The 12,833-nt window shown below is 41.6% G+C and overlaps 1 long non-coding RNA gene across 1 annotated transcript; it reads left to right on the forward strand.

The window, feature by feature from the left end:
- The first annotated feature begins 6,734 nt into the window (after nt 1-6,734).
- LOC147260980 (uncharacterized) lies at nt 6,735-8,733 on the forward strand. The gene is made up of 5 exons (XR_015116062.1): nt 6,735-6,955; nt 7,852-7,929; nt 8,018-8,130; nt 8,234-8,368; nt 8,647-8,733. It is a non-coding gene; the product is annotated as an uncharacterized LOC147260980 (long non-coding RNA).
- The last annotated feature ends 4,100 nt before the right edge of the window (nt 8,734-12,833 follow it).

Raw genomic sequence — 12,833 nt, forward strand, 5'->3', positions numbered from 1 at the left:
GATTGGACACTTGGTGAGGAGTCAGTAAAATTCTCAGACCTATGTTTCCTCATCACACTATCTTGGGATAGCGTTGAAGCATATGAGGAGAGATAACTGAGGAGGACAAGATCCACTGACACCTCTATAAGTGTGTGTGGCAAAATTTTGAACTGTATTGTCTGATTATAATTGTGAAAGACCATGGTAAACAATGATAAACTTAACTGTGAACAGTGGGAGATGTGGTGGAAAGGCCTCATATCGCAGGCGATATCTGGCTATTGTGGTGATGACAAGGGAATGAAAACATTGAGACAGAACCTTGATGAATACACTAAACAATGTAAAGGACAGAAGTGGTGGGGAGTCGGTGGACCCCAGTGTATTAGGGACAGATTGTGTGTGGATGAGAAGGCGGCGTATGATGAAGTGATGGATCATGACAAAGTGAAACCCAGCAGATTGAGCAGAACAGAAGCATGCTAAAGCAGGTCAAAAGAAAGATGAGTGGAGAGCAATGTTGCATTTGATGGCCATGGCAGCTGGAACCAGGTGTCACATACAGACGCGGAAAGGGACGCAGGAGAAACCTCCTCCGTGCTAAGGTCCATCGGCACCTCCAGCGCCTGCGGCAGTGTTGCAGATGCCTGTTTACTCAGTGAAGGGAGATGTACAGGTGGAGTTTGAGGAAGAGGAGGATGAGGCCTCCGGTGGACAGGGACAGTGAGAATACAATGAGGTGAGAGAGCAGTTAGAAGAAGCCAGAAGGAGACTCGAAGAAGAGAGACTGAGAAATGAAGGTGGAAACAGGGAAAGTCGAGAGGACAGGGAGAAGAGAGTGAGAGATGAGCAAGCATATAGAGACATAGAAGAAGAATATGGTGGTGGACTACTACAGAATAATGGTGACAAACCACAGAAGGACAAGACTGACCAAACCCGCCCCTACGAAAAAAAAAGCAGATCTACAGTAGAACCCAGACTGTTTGTAAACCCCCTACTGAACCCTGAGCCCCCTAAAAAGTGTGCAAAGCCCAGTACTGATGAAAGATGGATGTCAGTCAGAAAACTACAGACAAGAACAGGAGTAGAATATCACTTGCCTCACTCCAGAGGATGGGATCCCAGAGAGATGCTACCTGACAGACCTCCACTGACACCAAAACCACGTGATAAAGATCACAAACCTATGCCAGGATAACTGAAATGTGACATTGTTTTCGAGCGCGAAGACTGTGATGATGACGTGCCAACACAAAAAAGCCGTCCACCCAGTGGAGCACCCAGTAGACCAGGAAGCCGTTCTGCTAGTTGATGATCTTCTCATTGCCGCAGGCAAACTGAATCTGAGTGTCTACAAGCCACCCAGGCATGCCTGAAATCCCTAGCCTTAGGAGGCTTTAAAGTGTCAAAATCCAAATTACAATGTGCGTGCTCCCGAGTAACATTTTTGGGAAGATTAGTCGCCGGTAACGCCATTTCCATTTCTGCAGAGCATCGTAACACCATTCTGAGATATCCCAAGCCTCAAACAGTTCGTGACATGATGTCATTTCTGGGCCTCACAGGCTACAGCCGTCATCATATTAGAGACTACACCCACAAGACGACCCCACTTCACCGGCTAGTTAACGAACAAGGACTGAAGAATAGATTTAATCCCTTGGTGTGGCCACCAGAAGCAGAGGACTCATTTGTTCAAGTGAAACAAGAACTAGCAACGGTAGCTGCTCTTACAGCACCCAATTACTCTCAGACTTTTTACCTTGATGTTTCTGAAAAAGGCAACACCATGAATGGTGTTCTTTTCCAGAAAACAGGGGGAGGTAGGCAAGCAGTGTTAAAGTATCTGAGTGTAGCATTAGACACAGTTGAAATCAAACAACCACCTTGCGTAAGACACACAGCAGGATTAGCAAAATTCCTACACAAAAGCGAACATCTCATAGCAGGACACCCATGTACAATCTTGACCTCTCATGGAGTTGTGGGGTTGGTATCCTCTGAGGCATTCACTCTGACAGGAACAAGACAGTCCAGAATAGAGAAAGCTCTGTTGGCACCTAATTTGACTTACACCCACGAGGGGATAAATATGGCAGATCACATGACAGAAGGGGAGTGCGCCCCGAGAGCCATCCCAGCAAGCAGGCCCACACTGGGCCTGGCGTCATGAACGTCATACAGCTGCCTCTTGAGCTAATCAGACGTTTTCCGGGCCGTCCCAATAGCCACTTCGCGCCTACAACACAACATTCATAGTAGCTGCATCCACGCACATTCCTACTGTGTTGTGTGCATCCGCGGATACAGAGGCAGACACACACACACACACACACACACAAGACAAAGAGGCGCTTTAGCGCAGGCACAAAAAAATCCCTCACGGAACCGTTCATTGACCGAAACCACACGGGACCCACCTCGAGGGCGCGGCCATGAACAAGCAATGATGGAACAAACCGTTCATTGACCGAGTACGGGACCCGCCCCGAGGGCGCGGCCATGAACAACTAATGTTGGGACAACAGAACAGATAAAAACCGTGATTACCACTGAATGAGTAATATCCCACAGACAGCAGACTGATAGAGAGCCATATTACGGAGCAGTTTTGAGAAAGGAAAGCTAGCTTGCAGTACCAACTTAGCTAACATCCTGCGAAAAACAGTTCAAATTAAAAAGTTAAAATTCATGGTTTAGAGAGAATATAACTGAGAAATGTCTTGGAAATTTCCAGTGACCCACTCACCCTATTGAACTAATAAAATTAATGACAATAAATCTATGAATATTACAAGAAAATCAGGAGCCCAGCCGATGTCTTTTCTCTACGCCTTTTCTGAAATTCCCTCCAAAAAAAGTGAGGGAAAAGACATGGGCTGCCAACAAAAAATAAGCATGGGCCCACAGGTGCAAAAGTCCTTTGGGCCCCATGTGGGCAAGCCCGCACTGGGCCAGCATGGGCTTTCTGTGGGCAAAGCAGTATGGTGGGCTGGTTTCAGGTAGCCCACAGAGAGCCAAGACCTTTGGGTTCCATGTGGGCAAACCTGCACTGGACCTGTTAGGGTTTGGTCTGGGCTGGCCCTTGCCCACAGTGCCCGCAAAAAAAGCCTGCATGGGCCCCACGGGGGCCTGTTTGCAGGGATACAAGACTCGAAACTGAGAGAGGACCTGATGGCAACACCTAATCATGACGCCACATGCACATTGTTTTCTGACGGATGTTGTTTTAGAAAACATGATGGTTCACTCTCCGCAGCATGGGCGGTAGTCAAACTATCTGCAGATGGAACCTATGAAACCCTCGCAACAGGGCAAGTGATGGATTGCCCCTCAGCACAGAAGGCAGAAATTGTGGGACTCACTGAGGCATGCAAATTAGGGAAGAGACAGAGAGTGAACATATATACGGACTCAGCATATGCGGTTAACGCAACACAGGTGCAACTCCCAGAATGGAGAAGAGGAGGCTATTGCACCTCCACAGGCACACCAATCAGACATGAGACCATGATGAGAGAATTAGAGGAAGCACTAATGCTCCCGGAAACGGTTGCAATAGTGAAGTGCATGGGACATGATACAAGCAAAACTATAGTGGCTAAGGGAAATCAAGCTGCATATATGGCTGCAAAGAAAGCAGCAGGATATTCCCCGACATACCAAATGATGACAACAGAGACCAACATGACCGACCTAAAACGCAGATGGACTGTGACTGAGTTGATTGAGCTACAAGACAAAGCCGCACCAGAGGAGAAGTCAATGTGGTTGGCTAGAGGAGCCAGGAAAGGTATAGACAAAATATGTTTGGCAAATGGTCGGGAATGATTAAGAGTGTTCTCTCTGGCATCTTGGTTGCATTTGCATTATTGATTATTGTTGGTTGTTGTTGTATCCCACTCATCAGATCTATGTGTGAGCGTGTGATTTCAGCAGCAGTGGAGAAGAAAGTTAATATGCAGAATGGGCCTCCTCCAGCATACCAGATGCTGTCCACCACTGAACCCACAGCTCCTCTCCTGGATGAGGATGGACCTGAGCTCGTCTGGGTAGATGAGTACACTGACGAGACCCTACAATTGGATGATCAGCTATAAATTTATCCAGCTGAAAAAGTGAGCACTTAGTAGTGCTCAACAGGGGGAAATGTAGATAAATTTATACATATATTTGCTTAAACTGTAGATTAATCCATACATATATATTTGCTTAAACTGTAGTTAAATTTATACATATATTTGCTTAAAATAGAGTGCAGGAACCACAAGGCAGTGAAGCACAGACCAGATTGTATAAGATTGGACACAGGTGAAAAGGTCACAACAGGAGTGTAGCTCATGCTAGCATCACTCCCTCAAGCTAATTAAGTCAGAACAAAGTCCATAGAATTTCTACGGTAGCATGAAGTAGTGGGAGTCAGAAGTAGATTAGAGCAAGGTCGTGAATCAGGGAAAGAGAGGTTTTGATCTTCACAGTTGCAACAAGAAGTATACGATGGGAACAGATGGTGCTGGCACTGGGTCGGACAGAAGATTCTGCAAAATAACACGAAGATCAAAAATACACACTTGCACGCAGAAGCGATCACGTAAGCACCTCCTTGTAACACATAAGACTGGAGAAGATAGTTAGATCGTTGGACTTCTTGCCCCAACGCCAGGGACGATGCATCTGCGTATGCTGACTCCAGGATAGGGGAAGACGATCTCCAGAGCTCTGTATTTTTTCATGTTGATCTGAATAAATTCTTTTGAACTAACTAGAAGGTGTCCTCTCCAGATTTTGAACGGCGCAATATAGACTCTGTGGGTTCTTCCGATTGATTAATGATGACTTCTTGAAAACTTCCTACAGGGCCGACCATGGACATAATGGGGCCGACTTCCACGGAAGCTGATATATGTAGTTCCTGGCGCACTTTCATATTATTTTTATGAACAGTTATAGTCAACAATCACACAAACAACAACAAACAAGCATAGCTATTTTATATTTTGATGGTAATTCCTGGGGCAATATGTTTTATATTATTTTTATTAGTCAGCAATCACACAAATATATAATTAACTCAGATAACGAATTGTAACGACAAAATACAATAACATAAACACCATTTAGGTTTCCGTGGTTTTAACCATAACAACTGCAGAAAACGTGACACTGTCACGACTCTCTTTCGAGAGGTGAAAGATTCATTGTAATAACGAACAAATAAAAGATTATATACAAGAACAGAGCGAATATTATGAAAATAAAATGTATATTTCTCGCCAGAAATGTCCTTAAAATGCTTTTTTAAATCAAACCTATCTTGGAATGACGCTCGTCTGTAATGGCGCCCTTAGCAACCACCATAGCAACAGCAGAAAACGTGTCACTGTTACGATGCTCTTCCGAGAGGTGAAAGATTCATCGTAATAACGAACAAACCAAAGATTATACACAAGAACTGAGCGAATATTATGAAAATAAAATGTATATTTCTTGCTAGAAATGTTATCAGAATGCTTTATTAAATCAAAACTATCTAGGAATAAGGCACTTTCCTCCAAAAATGACAGGAGCGGCCGCAGGCCCGCATGAAAGAGTCACATGACCTACCAGCGTTCCAAGAGAAATGAATAGGGAAAAAAACGTACACATTTCACAATTTTTAGGCCTTTATCGTAGAACTGATACGTTTTGCACTGTGGACAAACGTAGCCTTTTGACGTTTCGCTATATGCCCTCCACTTTTATTAGCACCCAAAGATGGCTAAAAAGTGGAATAAAAATGTAATATGGAGAAATCATACAAACACACCATATGAAAAATCTGTTTTCTATGGGAAATTAATTCATCTTGGGGAAATGACCCATGTATCATAAAGAAAAGAAATACTTTCATCAAAATATGTGTCACAATTATTGGCACCCCTAATAAAAGTAAAATTATTCTAAACTTTTTTTAGGTTGTGGAACATGTTTTCAGGGAAAATATTAATTTGTTGATGCCTCTTAACTTCACAAAGTAACTTGATTTCAATAAAGGTGGGTTTTCCCTTTACACATCGCCTAATTCACACATTCCTAATGCAAATCAGGGTGCTGACTGGCCGGCAGACGTAAAGAGAAGTAAATAATCGCATTAAAAACATAGCACAGCCTATTATTTATTGTTTGTACATGAACGCGCATCTGGAACAACTGTATCAGTCACTCATAGCTCCATGTCTGGGTCCACTCCTGCAAAAAAGTGCTCGATGTTTCCCTGGTCAACCGCAGGCTCCTCGTCCGGGTGTTTGAGTGTCTGAGGCGAACAGCTGAAGCACCATTTCAACCTCTTCCTCTGCCGAAAAATCACATACTGGCCATCTTTTATCTCGCTCTGTCGTGTTTACTGGCATCAACGACTCGAGCGCTACTTTACGCAACCAAGCTAAGTTTACGCAACCAATCTAAGTTTGCGCACCGTGAGGATGTAAATGCCTTGTTGTTGCCCACCAAACCGGATACGCTCATGCTAGGTACCGTTTTTTTCATCTGCTCATTGGCCAAAAGAACATCTACTTCCTATTAGGAAATAATCTCATAGGCTGGTGTCAAGTGTCAATCAAATGATGCATGGTCCGTTCTGTAAACTGGGGTCTGGTTGGGGTTTCAGCGCTGCAGCTCAACAACCCAGGCACTGATTGGCTCGTGCCTGATGTTTATGTGTTCAGCAGAACGTCACCATGACTGAGAAGTAGTGTAGCGTAGAAGAAATTAATACTGGCTCTGACATGTAGGGTCACAGGGGAAAATCACCTATATCTTTTTGATTACTGAGTAATATTAATACTGAACTAAAACATCGATTGCAGTGGAAATACTGACACATGATGAAATACTTGGAGATTCCGCACCTGTAGACTGAAAAGAACTTACCCAAATTCTGCTTGTTAAAGTTTGAGCAATAATGACGACGTTGGCAGTACAAAGTTAGTATGTAAGTATATTCCTTCGGCTGCCTAGTAACATTCAACGTTGTTTCCACACTGTACTGCTTAAGGGGTTAACAAGGGTGCCGATAATTGTTGAGGGAAGATTGTATGCCATTAAGTGCAATTATTTTGATAGTAAGGCATGTTGGGCTGCACATTGAAGTACAAGGCTTTATCAGTAAAGAAAATAATATGTAATAAGATCGAACTATCATGCCATGACCTGTATGTGGTAGCCCACATTTTAACTGTGAATAGCAATTATGAATGGGGAAACTCTTATACTATATATATATATATATATATATATATATATATATATATATATATATATATATAACAAGATAGTGAATACAAGCGGCCAAAATGATTTTCCTCTGCAGGGTGGCTGGGCTCTCCCTTAAGAGACAGTGTGAGAAGCTCAGTCATTCTGGAGGCACTCAGAGTAGAGCTGCTGCTCCTCCATGTCGAGAGCAGTCAGTTGAGGTGGTCTGGGCATCTGGGGAGGATGCCTCCCTCGGGAAGAGCTCCAGGCGTGTCCGACCGGGAGGAGGCCTCAGGGCTGACCCAGGACATGCTAGAGAGATTACATCTCTCGGCTGACCTGGGAACACCTCGGCATTCCCCCGCTAAAGCTGGTGGGGAGAGGACAGTCTGGGCTTCCTTACTGAGACTGCTGCCCCCATGACCCAGACCAACAGGATAAGCTGAGGATGACAACGACGGTTAAGACCATGTGCTCACACCATTTTGGTGTCATGTTTTTCTTATGTTTTCTCAAAACCAAATAAAACTGCTTCACAGAACATGTAAAGTTCTATGTGTTTGTTTTCTAAGTAAAATTTAGGGAACTATATACCTTCTTTTGTTTGCCATGCTAATGATACCTTTCTGCTTACAGATGATCTTCAGTGTTGTTGAATTCACTGACAATGCAATTGAGGTGGTGCCATCTTCATGGCTTGAAGAAACTTCTGAGGTATGCAGTTTTGTGTTGATGGAGTTTGCATTTGCTTTCCATTTTAAATGAAGAAAGGATCTGAAATGAGTCATATTTCTTTAAACAGGGCTAGTTCTGCCATTGGACAGCACTCAATGTGCAATCACATGTTGTAAAGTGCCGTCAACCAAAACCAAGCTGGGTCAAACATCCAGTAAAAAAAAGTCTGGTACTCAATAGGTGAGCCATTTCTGCTATGCTCTATGTAGAAGAATCTAAGCGTTCTCTCTATAAAAATATTTTGTTCTGCTACTGTCTCAAAAACATTTTTCTCTTCATATAGATTCATCCATCAAAGCTGACCAGTAATGTCTGTAACTGACGGAATCTAATATTGAGACAGAGGATGATTTCAACACTCCTATGCCAAGGCAGCGTAGACGTCCATGGAGGTTTGAGTCTGACTCCTCCAGTGATGGTAAGATCTTTTCAGTACAGATTATGTTATTTATACATGTCTATGGAGGTATTTTTTTTTATTTAAACCTTTTTTTTAGAAGTTATTTACTCTATTTTAATGTTCTGTTTCCAATCGGTACAAATTGTGTGGTATTTATTCCCAGATTATTTGGGTCCAACAGCATGTGTATTATTTTTAATTTCACTTATGTATTAGCATTGGTTCATCTTTTGCAAATAACATGTATAAGAAGCCCACCATAAATAAACTAACATTTAACTCCACTTTCTTTTCAGATGGGTCAACACCATAGCGACATCAAGCAACTCACCCAAATCCAACTCTGCCTCCACCACTGTCACATGAATGTTTTTGTTGTTGTGTGTTTTTTTTTATTTGACTTATGTATTAGCTTAGGTTTATCTTTTGCAAATAACATGTATAAGAAGCCATCCATAAATAAACTGACATACATATCCACTTCCTTCAGATGGGTCAGCACCACTTGTAGCCAGTGACCCAAATCCAACTGCTCACACCTCATTTTGTCTACCACTGGAAAGGTTTTATATGCCAATGGATACATCTCTGGGCCCAGTTTAAGATACAGTTACTTTGAATTTTTCCATATCTAAGGGCTAGCCAAAGCCAGACCTCACTACACGCTTTATCAAAAAGGAAGGACTGTGTGTTTACAATTCTGATAAAAGCTGTCTTTGTTTATGTTTTATGAGAAGCATGGAAGATGCTCTGGCTTGGTCAACGTACAGTGGGGCAAAAAAGTATTTTGTCAGCCACCAATTGCTCAAGTTCTCCCACTTAAAAAGATGAGGCCTGCAATGTCATCATAGGTATACCTCAACTATGAGAGACAAAATGAGAAAAAAAATCCAGAAAATCACATTGTCTGATTTTTTAAAGAATTTATTTGCAAATTATGGTGCAAAATAAGTATTTGGTCAACAACAAAATTTCATCTCAATACTTCGTTATATACCCTTTGTTGGTAATGACAGAGGTCCAATGTTTTCTTTTACTCTTCAGAGTTTTTACACACTGTTGCTGGTATTTTGGCCCATTCTGCCATGCAGATCTCCTCTAGAGCAGGGGTAGGGAACCTTTTTGGCTGAGAGAGCCATGAACAACACAAATTTTTTAATGTAATTCCGTGAGAGCCATACAATATGCTTAAAATTAAAAATACAAGTAAATGTGTGCATTTTATGTCATTTTAACACTTTTAAAGTGCAAAGAGTCTCTGAATTCTTTTTAATGACATTGTTATGCTGTTGCTAATCAATGATAAGTATTTCTTACCATTAATGCGACTTCTGGTGCTGCATAGTTTTTCTGATGGTTGTGTTGTCTGGTTGATAAGTGGTGAGGTTAAGCTTCATGCAGGCGTTGAGACTTCCATCCGTTAAACGTGATCGTAGGTTGGTCTTAATGTTCTTTAGATGTGAGAAAGACTGCTCACATGCATACGTAGAGCCAAACATTGTCAATACAGCAATACTTATATGCTGTAGTGTGTGGTATGTGACGGGAAGCGCGTTCCAAGTTTTGAAAATCAGCTGGTCTGCGGGTTGAAGTTTTTTCATTTCTTCCCACTTGTGTTGGCTCGCCAACTCTGCTTGCTGTCGTGCAAGTCTTTCCAAATGTTCTGTAGCTGCCATCGCAGTCAGTCATAATATTTAAGTTAATTTAGATGTTGATGAATAAGTTGGTTAAAATCATTAATCATTTATGTTTTAAATGAAAGGAATATATTTTTGTTATTTCATGTGAATTTAATTTCTTTAAAAAAAGGAACTGTTTATTGTTTATAGTGCAACGAATGTTCGTTGTCGTAGTGATGTTTCACGGTAGTACTGAAGCGACGCACCTCCTCACCACGCTGAAGGTGAGCAGCTGTGATACGTCTGGTGTGGAGACACAGATTAAAGATGAAAGGAAAGGATAACAAGACAAGACTCTTAACTCTGTTTAGTTGAAAGGCCCAACGAGGTATGTGTATGTTTATGTATTATTATTTTTTACATTGTGTTTGTAATTTGCTCCTTTTTTATCAGACGCTAATCGTTTGTTTATCTTTTGTTTAGTTCTTACGACATGTAGATGTTCCTCTACCGTCCCTCGGCCTGTGTGAGGAATAAATGCCTGTGAACGAGAACACCTTGTGTCATCTTTACCTGAACGGGAGTTAGAGTAAGAACTTGGCCTGTCCGACGTGAGGTGGAAGACAATGTGTACGCCCACCAGCGCCGAGAAAATAAGCATGTGCATGTACCGGTAACTCCAGCAAGCAGCAAGCAGCAAGCAAGCAGCGTCCAAGAGCATCGTGTGATCAAGCTGACAACAAGTAATACATTCAAACCAAGTTGAATGTGAAAAGGTCCAGCTCATCAGCTGCTTATAAGGGTCTCTATAAGTGCTGAAGCGTCAAGTTTTCTGGTAATGTACATAAGCAAGTCATTTCTGATTTCATCATACTCGTTTACTGGTAAATCATTTGTAGTGCTTGACATTTAAAGATAGCTACTGCTAAAGTTAAAAAAAATTAGGGATACAATTCATAAGCAAGTGAAAACAAGTTCATTTGTATTGTGAAAGTAATTTTTGAAGTATTAAGACACTGTAAAATTTCTTGGTAAAAACAAAGGGTTAAAAGGTGTTAGGTTAGTTACAATTTACATTTTTATTGCAATTTAACAGCTATACTCATCCGGAATCTTCAAGATAGGATAGTCAGCTTCAGTAATTTCAGTTACAGTTAAAGGGCAACTAAGTAAAAATCCAAGTAAGGTTAACTCAAACAATTCTGAACATGGCTGTGTATCATGGTAATATTGAAGCTATGGAAGTAAAACAACAGCCTGAAAATCTAGTTGAAGCAAATTTAAACTCAAATTCATTACAGATTGAGATTGGTCTTGAGAAACAAGCTGCTGCACAAGAAGGACCAATAAGAAGTCAGAGAAACAGAACCCTGACTGAGAAGGGTCAAGAGCTCCACGACAACAAATCCAAAAAACTTTTGAATAGTTTCACAACTGCTTACAAAAAATGGAAATCTCTTGTGATGGAGGCTAAGAGGGTAAGTGACGCATCCTTCCCCAATGAAACACTGCAAGTCCACATAACTGAAGTTCATCATGCTTCAATAGATGTGAAACAAGCCTATGACGACTTGCGTCAACACACAGTACCCGATGGAGAGACAAGCCATCGAGTAGACACATGTGATGCTCTCACAAGAAAGATCTTACAATGGGATCTGAGTGAAGAGGAAGATAAAGAACAAGACTTTAATAAAGATCAAGCATAATGGGTTGAGACAAGCTCAGTGTTTTTATCTGCAGCATCACAGAGCACTGATGCGGACGCTCAAAGAGGTAAGTCTACCAAGAGTTTAAGCTTAGGCTCAAAATATTCAAGTCAGTCCTCTGCAAGGGTACAAGAAGCTGCAGTGGAGTTAGCTGCAACTCAAGCCACTTTCAACATCTTACAAGAAATAGAACGTGAAAAACAAGAGCTTGAAGCACTTGAAAATGAGAACAGACAGAGACTTAAGTTACAAGAAGCTGAAAATGCTGCACGGCAAAAAGCCTTAGAAGAGAAGCGCATGCAGATAGAGCTCTTAGAGACAGTCAAGAAGATGAATGCAGCAAAGGCAAGGCTGCAAGTCTATCAAAGGGAAGCAGACTCAGATCAAGAGCTATCAGATTTGCTTCATGACAACAAGCCCAGGCAAGAGAATCCTGCAACTAAACTAACAAACTGCCCAGTGCATCATAGGACACAAATTGGTGCGCATGTGCAGCCTGTTGTTAATGCACATCAAGAGCATAGCACTACATCACTTGCCAGTGCTATAGCAGAGTCAATCAATGCAAGCCGTCTGCCTGTACCAGAGCCTTCTGTCTTCAGTGGAGACCCACTAAGGCAGGGGTGTCCAAACTTTTTTCATGGAGGGCCACATGCAGAAAAATATATGAAAGGCTAGGCCACTCACTAGAGATGAGGTTTATCGCCTCACCTCTAGTGTATAGTCAGTGTATTGAATTTAACAAAATCCATCAAATTTAGGTAGTCTATGCTTGATAACTGAATATGCTTAAAGGAAAAAAAAACTACATCACAACTTTCCATTAATGAATTTTCACTTATTTTATTTGTTTCCAAAAGGATTGTCAGCTCATTTGCAGCAGCCTTAGATTGCTTCTTAGTCAGGATGGTGACTCCTCTTCATAGCCCTGTATAAAGGGTGAAAATAAGATATTGATGCAGTTATTGAGTTTTTATTAATAAGTTATTAAAGTTGTTGATACAAACTAACGTTTGTTAGAAAATGTTATCAATTTAAATTGTCTGAAGTTATTAAATAATTGAGCTTGTGAACACATGGACACTGTATGATATTTTAACTCACTTTTAATAGGAACAGCGTTGCACTTAGTGGGAGCAGATGTCGCATCAGAGG

Source organism: Aulostomus chinensis, chromosome 5, assembly GCF_037954235.1.
Source record: "Aulostomus chinensis isolate RoL2024-O1b breed Wild chromosome 5, RoL_Achi_v1.0, whole genome shotgun sequence".
NCBI lineage: Eukaryota > Metazoa > Chordata > Actinopteri > Syngnathiformes > Aulostomidae > Aulostomus > Aulostomus chinensis.